The 12,819-nt window shown below is 43.6% G+C and overlaps 1 protein-coding gene across 15 annotated transcripts in view; it reads right to left on the bottom strand.

The window, feature by feature from the left end:
• LOC143897516 (bromodomain adjacent to zinc finger domain protein 2B) overlaps window positions 1–12,819 on the bottom strand; it is a 162,447-nt gene that overhangs the window by 51,490 nt on the left and 98,138 nt on the right. For all 15 annotated transcript variants that reach the window (XM_077406251.1, XM_077406297.1, XM_077406278.1 and 12 more), the window contains one exon: window positions 2,156–2,213. The gene's annotated coding sequence lies outside the window, so the exon portion shown is untranslated. The remainder of the gene's footprint in view (window positions 1–2,155; window positions 2,214–12,819) is intronic.

Consider the following 12,819-nt stretch of genomic DNA (forward strand, 5'->3'; position numbering starts at 1 on the left):
GAACGTGAAGCACGCGAGCCTCGACAGCGTCACGAAGAGTGGCTCGTTCGCTCGCTCGCTCGCTCGCTCGCTCTGCGGCCAAGCTTAGTTTCCCATTCAATGAATCCTTACATGGAACACGTCGCCGAGGACGGCGGACATTACGCGCGTTCCCCGCCTTCTCCCCCGTCTCCGTCCGTGTTGTAGCAGATGGCACTCCTATCTGCGTCAATTACAGGCGGACTCTTCTCTCGTCGGGGCGTTTCGAGGGAAGAGATACGTGGCGCAACGAGGACCTCGGATCTTGATGGTTTCGCAGAGAGCGAACCGACATTACGGGTGGCCGCGTTGGTGTGCGGGCGGCAGGGATCGCGGAACAGGAGTGAACAGAGAGGAGAGGAGAGGAGAGAGGAAAGGAGAGAGGAGGGAGGGGGAGAGAGAGAGAGAGAAAAACAGATCGTCGCAAGAGATGGTGGAGGTGGAGGTGGAGGAGCAGCACAGCAATCAATACAGAGCCAGCAGAGCAAAACCATCCCTCGACTACTCCGCGTGTCGCTCTCGCTCTCTCGCTCTCAGCTTCTCTCTCTTTTTCGAACGACCGCCGATATTTCTCTCCCTTTCTCTCTCTCTATTGGCCACACCAGTCTCTCTCTTTCTCCCTTCTTCGGTCTATCTCTCTCGAACCGGCGCGAATACAACGGTTGCGTGAACGCGCTACAGCGCCGTTAACGGGGACTTCCCCGCACGCGTTCACCGAATACACGCGCAGATGCACATGCACATCCGTGGTGCACAAATACGAGGAGCGCGCGCGCGTACGCAACCAACGGGGCGACCGGGCGTCATGCTAGCGTACATACGTCGCATCGGCTGCAATTATAGCGGCGATGCTCGTAGCGCGTAGCACGAGAAACGAGAAACGTACGTGGCGTGCGCGAGCGTGATTGCACGAACGCGAGTAGGTGTTCCTCCCGACCGAGAGCGCACATATACTTTTTCCGTGAACTCGGCTATGCCGTGGGGAAAACGCGGAGATACGCGGAAGCTGTAATAAGCGAATTATGTGGGAGTACTCGCGACGGCGATCGATACGAAGAAATGCGCCGGGCCGAGCGCCCGTAATCCCTTTCGAGAATGCCGCGCGACGCCCACGGTGGAAATCGCCGCCGCCGCCGCCGCCGTCGCCTCCGTTCGCGGCGAATCGAATTCAAATCGATTGCGGAATGAAGTCATATTAACGCTCAAACAGCACTTTATTCAGGGAATAAATGCGGACCTGATCGGACTGTAGCGCGAGCACCTCGGATAAACTCAACGAAATGCTCGACATATCGCAAATAATCGTTAAAAATTTTTATTTGATAATAAAATCGTTGATATATATAGAGGTGTTTAATGAAGCATAATGACCTAATATCGTGTATAGTAATCTGTATAAAAAAAAAAAAACAATATCTTAAAACTTTTAATTTGGTTTGTAAACTTGGAGTACGAAGAGTGATTCATAAAAAACCACAGAATGGAATTTTTATTACCTCTTTCTGTTCTACTGTCTCTCTCTGTTTCTTTGTCGTGACACGTGTTTGATGCATTTTATATAGTGTTCTATAGTCGTATCGGAAGTTCAAAGAAGCGCTATTTTATGAGAAGTTTAAAAAAAAGTTGGATATGACACATGGTATATACATATGTGTATATATCAAGTTCCTAGATAGCACTTGCGGTGTAAAAATAGAAAACTCGATAGTGAAATATTAATGTGACCCGTATTCTACCGCTCGTTACGGGGAGGAAAAAGATCAACGATCGGACAACGAAACGCTCGTGCGTGCTGTACGCTTATGAAAATCGCCGCAGGCCATTTCGACTTTCTACCGTTTCTCGGCGGTGGAAGAAGACGCGATTAATGAGCCGCGAGAGCGCCACGATTAATATGATCATAATTGTCGAACGTAAATTACGGGATGGAGGAAGCGAGAGCGCGCGAGGCAATAAAACCCGCGATATTAAATTCGCAATTTGGAGGACATTACATATGCGCGATACGTATACGTACGGGCATCGCTTAACGATCATTTCGCCAGCACTCTCGTTATAGCGCGCGGCACTCGTTCGCCGCGCACACGCGCGCGCGCGCGCGCGCACACATATGTACGAAGAACACTCATATACTCACGATTAATTACGAAGCCTCAACTCATAGTAGAAGCCGGCTCCGCGAGACTCCATCGCACCTGAAACACAGAAACACATTGCGTCGTTAATAACAACGCCGAACGGCCTGATGGGATGTTCTTATATCAGCCGGTCGAACGGGGATTATTAAGATGCGAACACGCGCGATCACACACCCTGGCAGCGAATATCCCATCGGCGTGCGTTTTCACGAATCGCGAACGATCGCTTCGTTATTGCGCATCCAGGCATAAACGTGTTCCGATCGAACCGACGATGATAAAACAAACTTCCTCGTTTCTGTGCGGGGAGTTACTCCAGTTTCTATAAATTCACGCGTAATCCATATGTTTGTGGATTGACTTTGTCGAGGTGCTACCGCAACGATTTCAAACGCGTTTGCAACTCTAGGAAATTGGCAATTAGAAAAGACCTCTCTTTAGAGCTCATGTAATAATGCAGTTAACGAATAATGCGAATTATCAAATTAATGCTTACAGAAAATATACAGATTCAGTATAGTCAAAGATACATTTTATTAGTTCTGGAAATCTTTGTTTGTTCATTGATAAAAAAGCGATATTCAAACCGTTCAAAGAATTAATTAAAAACTGCTACTATATATTGAGAAGAAAGTACAATTTCTCATAAAAACTTCATCGAACGTGTTAAAAATACTTGCTACGTCTAAAAATAGTCCAGTATTATATTAATACTCTGAAAATATCGTCTCGAAAACATCGTTTTCTATTTTTACTTATAGACAGTAAAATAATAGTGTTTGCTAGTGATGAAATATATAAATGAAAACACTTCTCTCTCCGTATCTTCATAACGACAGTCATAATTCAGAGCAGTCCGAAATTGAGACTAATCCCGAATCATTCATCATCATTACACGTACGTATCGTAACAGTTAACTGGCCGAAAGGTTCGTTGGGGGAGATAAGTGGCTGCATCTGGTATTCGTAACTACGCGTGCGCCTAGTCGATGCACGAAAGCGCATCGTGCATATAAACCGTGGAATCACATCCGTATCGGTATTCGCCCCCGCGCCCTCCCCCTCCACCCTCCCACTGACCAGCCACTCCATTTCTCTCTCTCTCTCTCTCTCTCTCTCTCTCTCTCTCTCTCTCTCTCTCTCTCTCTCTCTCTCTCTCTCTCTCTCTCTCTCTCTCTCTCTCTCTCGACTTTTGTCTATCGGCGCAACAATTAAAGTGATACCACAAACAAGTAAATAGACTGCCGACTGGAATTGACCAAAGTAATATTTGCCATCGATCGCGTTTGCCGCGGGAAAGGAAACACATGAATGTAGGCAAAGCGTTTACATTGGCGTACGCTAATGCATGAATGACGAGTCAATGTTAGCGTTGCCTGCCTCGCCGTTGCGAAGTCGCTATCCGGTCGCGCGTCCATATTCCGCGTTTCGACAGAAATTATGATCGATACGCGATATGATGGATATCGCAAACGTGTGTATATCTAACCGAGACAATCGTATATGGCGACGTTCTCCGGCGCGAAGAGGCGACACAGACTATACCTCCCTTTAAACGCCCATATGCACTTCAGATTTTTACGAGCCACTTGCGAAATCGACTCGACGTCATCCGCATGTAGTGTATTTCTGTGGTTTTGGCGTAACACGGATTTTTTTTTATGGGACAGGACAATTGTCGCTACAAGTAACGCACTGGATAGTACATAGATCGTTAGCGTTTATTAAATATATTAATCTTGCACACGAGTGTCAAGATTCTTGTCGGACCATCTAATTTTTTACACGTCATGCAAATCTGTGATTAAGATATTGTGGACATGATTAACGATAATAGTTCTTAAATAAATTGTGAAAAGACTTAGAAAAACGAGTATAGTAAGACTAAAACATGTACGCTCGCGCACGTTTAAGGAAACTTCTTTTAAAAAGATGCGCATGTATTAACATTGATATCGCTCAACAAGTCCACCGGGAGAAAATAGGTCTCCGTGAAGTATACGGAGTCCACTAACCGCGTTCCGGATACAATCCAAATGTTGCCCCATAAACCAATTTACCACTCACAATCAGACCTGGAGACGGCAAGATGATATACTCTCGTGTAACATTGTTATGTGAGTAGGATGATATTCTCCACAAACTCGAGCAAGAAATACCTCGGAATCTCGCGAACTTCACATTCCCGGCTATATTAATATCTCGCCAAAGTTCTTTCCTCCGCGCATGTTGTTTATCGATGAACACGAGATTCGTACATAATAGTGAAGAATATATCTGACATTAAAGCAGTAAAGCTATACAATTTCACACATCTACAATTATGATAATAAAATCTACAATACAGAATCCATGATACTGACAAACTATTAACAATCTAAACATTATAGTTGCATGACATACAATCCGAATACATGTTTATCTTGAAAAACGGGAAGATTGAATAAATCTTCCTTATAGCAAACAAATATAATCGTGCTATCTTTCCCTCCCGATCGCAGAAAAAGAATCTTTGAGAAAAACCGTGTCATTAGCGGCAAACTCTTGCCGCTATCTTATATCGTTCGCGCGCTTCAACTTTCTCAACACGTCCGCGAATAATCAATAATCTGTTGCGCAATAAATTATGTGCGCTCTGACACGACCTTTAGTTTTTTTTCGTCACATGGAAAGCGCGATTTGCCGCCGGTGATGCGGATTAAAGAGTCCGGGATTCAATGGCTTGCCCGACCTCGGCCGATTTTATCTGCCAGGGCATTAATTCATTAATTAACGAGGAAGGCTCTTATCTGCCGGCGCTGATAACGGCCAAAAAGCCTCGACCTCGAGCGTGAAAAGGCGCGCGCACTCCCCCCCCCCGCGTATGAACGCGGAAAAGCCGCACCGCGACATTTCAGCGATATCAAGCGCTTCAATTGTATCCATAATTCATGAATAACGTGACGTCCGTCATCCAAACGTCAATCGCGCGCGCGCATACACACACATACCTACATAACGCACATATAACACGCGCGTTCGCGCGCACGCGGATATTTAAATTAGCGGCATCGTTCGCAATAACAATAACTTTTATTGGCAATACCGCGCGACGCAAAGCGTCAGCATATTAATCTTTTACCGCTCACTTTTGTGCCTCGTAAAACGGAATTATAAAGTATGAATTGTAAATTATACCGATTTCATTATCGCGTTGTTGCGGTCATAGATCCGACAACGCAATTTGCCTCATTTTATCTGAAACGGAAAGAGATGTGACGCGATAAGACCGACTGCATCGACAATGATTATAAAAAAAGATATATTACACAACTTTCTATCGCACTGCTCTGTAATTAAGAACACGCCTTTACTCGCCTCGTCGATGCTCATCAAAGCGGAACACAATTACATCACCCACGTGTCGTATTTGCGCGAGTGTGTAAGTGCGGAATAATAATTATCTTCGGCTATATCGATCATTTTGAACGGTACATTTTGTTAAATTATAGATCGGCACGCAACGACGAGCGGGAACACGAAATGGCCATTTTGCCGCTGTTAACTGTTGATACAGACAGTAGAATACCATCAACCACAACCATTGATTATCGCGGCCATCATCACGGTGCATCTTGCCCACGATTCATTTATTCATGTACAGCCAATTGTTATGCCCAAAATGAAAAACCACGATCTATTCTTGATTATACATATACTGAACGTAAAATGCAATTATCATGACCTCAATTGATCAATGCAGAAGCACGTATTTGAATTCTCATATTCCTGATCACGCTTTAAAGGGCATAACGCATGTTATAATATGTAACATATGCGTTAAAAAGGTAAATATTTCAGTAAATATATATCCCCAAACACACTTCCGTTATAAATTCTCTTTTCCCAAATCACTTTTCAACTACGTCAAGTCCGTTTCAGTTTCGCGGGTTTTCAAAAATCTTCGTTACACGCTAATTACGATGTATGATTGACGTTAACTTCTATACTGATCTACCTTAACGACGGTCAACGGAAAAAACCTCGGAAAGAGACAGTGCTCGGTGGAGTTCAACGATCCCTTGAGAAAGCGCCTGTAAATTGCGCGAGTTGTAACGAGAGTCAGCGAGACTGACTGAGTCATCGATATAACTTTACGTACGCACGTATGTGCACCCGTCACTACCACAATTTCGTTCACAAACACTGCCAAGCGTTTTTACGCGCTGACGACGCACACACGCAAACGCGCGTGTACGTCGCTGCTATGTAAATATCCATATGAGCGTAAATATAAAATACGTCAGACAACTTTATATCCTTATCGCGAGACTTATCTTCGATCATTTGCGAATTTTGTGGCGTTACTAAAAAGTAATAACAATGCAACATTACAAGCATATTGGAAAACATTTTTTATGGCAACACTCTCAAATAACTTGTGCTGATATATTAATTCTAAAGACGGGCGCGAAATTCTATTCATAACAAAGTAATTAATATCGCGCAACATTTGGTTTTTATTCGTTTCCTTGCACCCTCGATGGGACAATACCGATATTATATCTCAATACCCCAATCACTTTTTTCTTTTACTAAAGACGCGATGACATTCGTTGTTATACCCCTTTAACCCTACGAGCGCGCGGCCAAATTTAATTTCGCTCCTGTTCAAAGGTCCCTATCGCGTGGTTAATCAACGTGGCAAACATTTCGCGATACGTATTGCACGACGTGCGCGTACATTGCCATTACCGGCGTGCACATAAACGGGCGCGACGCACACGCGAGCTCTCGTGTGCGAGCGGGAGAAGAAAATACGTAAACCTCTATTTTATACGCCACCCGCGGGCCGCGCGCGTGTGCGCGTATATGCTCGTGTGTGTGCGGGACACACGTGTACACGCGTCGGCTCGAGTATTATTCACTCGAGAGTATGTACGTACAGACACGTCAATCTATATATACGTAGATCCGACGTATACACACACATATGTTTACATACGACCTTCCCCATGTAGTACGCCGGTATCTGGGTCAGTGCGTCTTCCCCGAGAGTGGCAATTTTCGATCCACGATTTGACGTGCGAGCGTGATTTCTTCAGCGCCCCCGCGCATTTGGCATTTTCGTCATCGAGAGATCCCATTGCGCTGACTTATTTGATGCATTTTGAAAAAATCTTTCGGCACGGACCACGACTCGCCGCGCCTCTATCCAATTTTCATAGCGACAGATTTAAGCGAGTCTGTGTTCCAGACGGATTTTATTTAATAAAAATTTCGAGATAGCGATAGCTTACACGCTGCAGGGAAAAAAATGTTTACAAGTTAAGCTTTAAATATGACAAAATAATACGCATCGTGCGAATTAAATAGTTTAGAATCAGCTGACGACGCGATTCAGATTACATGTGTCTCATCAAACTTGCAAAATAAATATCGATATAAAGAAATGCGGCGATAATTACGTTCTGTAAATGAAATTTAAAAAATAAAAATGATGACTCGTGACAAATTCAACATCGCGTTATACGCGTGTCCGACACGCGTCTGGAGTCTGGGGCATGTAAACATCGAATTATCAGAACAATTAATAATTGGATAATTCGCAATAGCGATAAGAATTATAATGCGGGAAAGGATATCGTTGTCCGGCACGATTTTTCCCGATCCGAGAATAGCAAATTGCCTGATATCAATTACGAGATCCTGCTAATTGCATGCGACTGAAAGTTCCCGCGCAGTACCACATACACAGCCAAAATACATTTTCCACGAAATACTCCATCCCTTTAATTATGTAACGGCAATGCTCGCCGCTTTTCTCTTTGTCGCATTGGCTGTCATTACCGATGTAGTTAAACAGTCATGTTAATGCGCGCAATTTTATTCCACGCGAAACGTCTCTAAATGCAATGTCCAGCGGTGGACCACGTATCTCTTTTCTCGATGCATTAATGTAATAACGGATCATCAGTATTTTCGAGATTTCGTTAAAAAGCTTTTCGTTGTTGGCCAGAGTAGAATTATGCAAAAAGTATTACGAGAATCTTCCCCGTGCTGTATAATATTCTACTCCGAATGCTATACAGAGGCGCGATTCGTGTTAGCGGGAATGTTATAATACGGTCCCGTCATTGCTACCGTTATCACTTTATCTCACGTTAATACCGAAAAATGCATATCCCTGTAATTACCGCAATATTTAATTTAAATGATAAAATAAGTAATAGCGTAACAAACACATACGAAGAATAAAACCTCGAAAAAAATATAGCAAAAATAGCAAATGCAATTTAACGTAAATTTCAAAGGAAACAAAATTATCTAAGTTATCACGAACGAATATCTTTCCTGTTTATCAAAAATTATACCTATTACCATGTACTGTGTTTAATCGTGAACTTCATTTACTTTTTGCCGGAGCAGCAACTTCCTTTTATTATACGTTTTTGTAAGATTTATAACTGTGACTCTGTGCTCTTCCTTCTTCTTGCCAGACACTTTGCATATAAAATTGCAGCACTGCTTGAAAATGCAGTGCGCGCGGTAGGAATCGCGCGGAATAATATATGCGTTGCGTATATAATGCATATCGAGAAACGAAGGACTTAAGTACTCATGATAATTAATGCATGAATTAATTCCGCGAGCAACACCTTCGATACGTCACGCAGTCGCGACGAACCGACCGGAGAAACAGTTGACGCAATCGCGCAATGGTTACGATTGAGTAATGTGGGTGAAGGCTAATGGCCGACCTCAAAGTTTTAATCGACAATTTTCGCGAAGCACCGCGACGCAACGCATTTATACCTGTCGCAATATATAATCGATGTACGAGCATTTTCCTCGAGCGAGTTCGTTTCACTGAAACGATGATTAACCTGTCCGTAATAAAAAATAATGGACCTGTAAAAACTGTTGCGTTGACCTACGCGAGACATTTTTTCCACTTATATAAGAAAAATATATCCTACGCGGATCCCAATACGCTTCAACAGGCGGAAAAAGCAATTAATAACGCCCGACAATAAAAGTAATTAATGATACTAAACGCGTCGTTTTACGTTCCATAAATTACATGAATCAAATTATCAATGCAACGATAAAATGCTACTTTACAATTATCATGATCGCTCTGTTGTTATGCGAAAGTGCTTGTTTTGTCCGGCGCTTCCTCTTTGTCTCTAAAAATGATGATCGTGACTCTGGAATACAGCGTTGCTATACCGATAATGAAAAATTATCGTACTTATAAACTGGCGATCGCGTAACGTATTACAGTTTAAGCTCAGTCAGTCGTCCAGGTGTAACGAGAGAGGCGAGTTTGAGAAGGGAAATACGCGTCTCTCTCTCTTCGGTCTCCCTCGAGTCCCGCGAGGTTTCGCACCTGCACGCACGTTCCAGTTCTCAGAGAGTCGCACGGCCTAGATTTTGCCCTGTTGCGATTCGTTTCTGCGGTATAATCCTCGCTCGTTAACTTCTCGGCGCGTATACGACTCGCGATTCATCGACGGTAACAATCGCGCTGTCGATGGGCAAAAATAGAGATTTTTGAAGTATCGAAAGAGGCACGGAGAGAGAGAGAGAGAGAGAGAGAGAGAGAGAGAGAGAGAGAGAGAGAGAGAGAGAGAGAGAGAGAGATTAAAAAATCAACTGGCAAACAAAAGATCAACGCGAGCCGGTCGTAGATAGAGATAACAAAAAATGTCAATAACAATAGAGGCGATTGAAATTCGTTTTTTTTTTAACGAAATTTTTTATATAAATGAATTTACTTTTTAACAGATTGGAATTGCAAAAAGAGATTTCAAGCTTCCCGCTTGTAAAAGAAGCATAATGAACGATTAAATACGCAACTGTTAATTATTGCTACTTTATTCTACAACTATTTCGATTATATTTCATAAAATATACATGAAATGTAAAACTATGAGATATAAAAATATTAATGGAACGGAGTCACCTATCTTTTTCTTCTATTCATATAAATTCGATTATCATCAATTATTATTTAATTACCCTAAATCGTTCCACAGTAAATATCTATCAAGTGATATTAAAACGCATCACGCGGGAATATTGCATTCATAAATCGTTATTGAGCTCCTGTGAAATCACTGACAATCTCGTTTGAAAACCGAAGGCAGAGACCGTATTCTTGATCCTATAATGCATTGGCCCGCGCATCTCGATACTCGTTAATGTTGCGGAATATTTCACAAGGAAGTATTTGTAACACACCGCACTGGGGCAATATAGCATGGCTATTCGGTTAGAAACCGGAAACCGGGCTTCCCCCCCCCGTCGTGGCAAGACGAAACGAAATTGGCGGAAGTTACGCAGCGAAAACGCCTCGCGGTGCAGTTGCCCATAAATCAGCCCTCTGGCTTCTTTCGTTTCCCTCGTCCTGTTCCCCTCTCGTTTCTTCTCCTCTCGACCTTTCTCTTCCTCGCTCCTCTGCCCTCCTTTATCATTCTCTCTTTGATTTTCCGTAGAATCGTAGAGACGTATCCACTTGTTCGGCGGAATTGATCGATCATTGGCCTGAACGAGGAGCGGGTGCGAGCGCAAACGCGATCGACCGACGCCGCGCCGCGCCGCGCCGCGCCGCTCGGAATCCGCGACCCTTGATATACACGCGGAATTCTTAGCATTCATAAACCAATACTGATGATTATTCAGCGGATGCAAATACCATGCTGTGTTTGCATTGCCCGCGAGCGAAGAAACGGCCGCGCTTTCGACGTTAATAACTATGCCGGTAGCCGATACGCGCCGACGATAATAGAAACGAAAAGAATGAAGGGCGAGTTTATATAACGTGATAAGAGAAATAAGGAAGGAACATGCTCCGAATTCCTCCTGTGCCATGTACTCCTGCATTGGTAAAAAATTACACAATAATATACGGACGGAATATAATGGATAGAATAGATGCACGATGTGTATTGCATATGTATATTTAAATTAAGAGAGAAAAGTTGATAGAATGAGTTTGATTTAAAAAAAGGGGAGCGCGATCGTTCAGGAGAGTTTTACCATATATGTAACTTCGTCACTTTTTTGCGCTTTGAATCGAAAAATCGATGGTACGAAAATACAGTTGGATTACATTGAACGAATCCCAGTGAGGGTTCGCCATTTCAATCTTGAGAGAATGCCTACTCATCAAAATCGAATTCGAGGGGTTTAAAGGTGAATTTTGTGGATGTTCGCGCTCGATCGTCCGCCGCCGCCGCCGCCGCCGCCGCCGCCGCCGCCAGGTAACCGATTGCGTCACCGCGTTTGAAATATGTTCGACCGATTACGTGGAATAAGCGAGGAATCCTTTCCTCGTGGAGCAGAAAAGACAAAAGGAGCCGCTCTCGCGCGCACTGATCTCCGTAGCTCCGGGGAACACGTGTTCAAGGCCTATTCCTGTAATAGGCCCATAAAGATCGACGAGTTCCAACGAGATGATTCGTTATCCCGCGTGCCGACGAATCCTCTCTTCTCTCGACCATCGCCGTCGACCGGTCGCGTCTCGTATAAATAAAAAAAAAAACGAAAGTCGCGACGACGCACACGTCACGGTAAAACTTTTTATCGCGAGGTGCAAAGCGACGGGGAATATCTGATTCTGGATTTTGAAATACAGTCGCGCCGTTTCACGAGAGCCTTCTGAAACTTTCCAACTGGCCGACTAATTAAGGCGAGAGGAGGAATTCGGTTTATTATGCAATTTCGCTTCTGTTCGCGGATTTAATGACGTCGCGGACTTAGCTATATGAGGGAAAGAGCGAAACACGTGCTTCACAGCAGCTTTCCATGCAGAAATACAGCGGTCAATGTGTTTTTATTAAAACTTGTGGTTCCCTGCTCGCTTTAAACAGAAATAACTACCGCTTGAAACAAATGCAAATATGTATAAAAAAAAAGAGGTGCATTTTTATTGGAAGCACTTCTTTCTTGCTCGCAAAATAGGATGTTGTAAGATAAAGTATATTTAAATGCTTGTTACGGGGTAACATCGTATGGAATTCAATTTTTGCTGCATCGTGTGTTCTGTCGCAAAATCGCGAAATAATTGGCGAACATCATTACATCGATTTTTACCGAAGGTTCTTTCTTTGTATTATACCGATTAAGTAGCGCAGCGGGATACTGTTATTGTTCCAGATTGCGCGCCCGACTGCGAGAGAACCGAGTAAAATGTCGATTGTAGTCGCATACACGCTAAATTCACGCATTGCGTGGAAAGTTCGGGCGTGAGTTCGGCCAACTTCTCGATATTATATGTAGCAGACGTAACTACTTCGCAAACAATGTTTAAGCGCCACAGACGCCTAACGTATATACATCAGACTCCGCATGAAGCGTAGAGCGTCAACGCTTAACAACTGCTCATAAAGTAGAAAAACAACGTCTCTTTTAATTTCGCCAAGTGTCACATTATGAAGAGAGGAAAAAAAAGAGAGCATCTTTCAGAGCCACTCGAATATGACGCTCGCTCGTATACGACTTTTAGCCGACCTATAATACGAATCTCGGTTGAAGATGGCAAAAAAATCGATCGATATCGAATTGCGACTTGATTATTGCGCCGTCTATTTTTGAGAGAGAATATTGAGAACTTGTCGCTTCTATGTGTCACGCACGTGGGATTTCGATCGCGGGAATCGAGTCGTCCCGCTTCCCT

Source organism: Temnothorax americanus, unplaced genomic scaffold (genome assembly GCF_048541705.1).
Source record: "Temnothorax americanus isolate GAGA-0224 unplaced genomic scaffold, ASM4854170v1 Scaffold1, whole genome shotgun sequence".
Taxonomy (NCBI): Eukaryota; Metazoa; Arthropoda; class Insecta; order Hymenoptera; family Formicidae; genus Temnothorax; species Temnothorax americanus.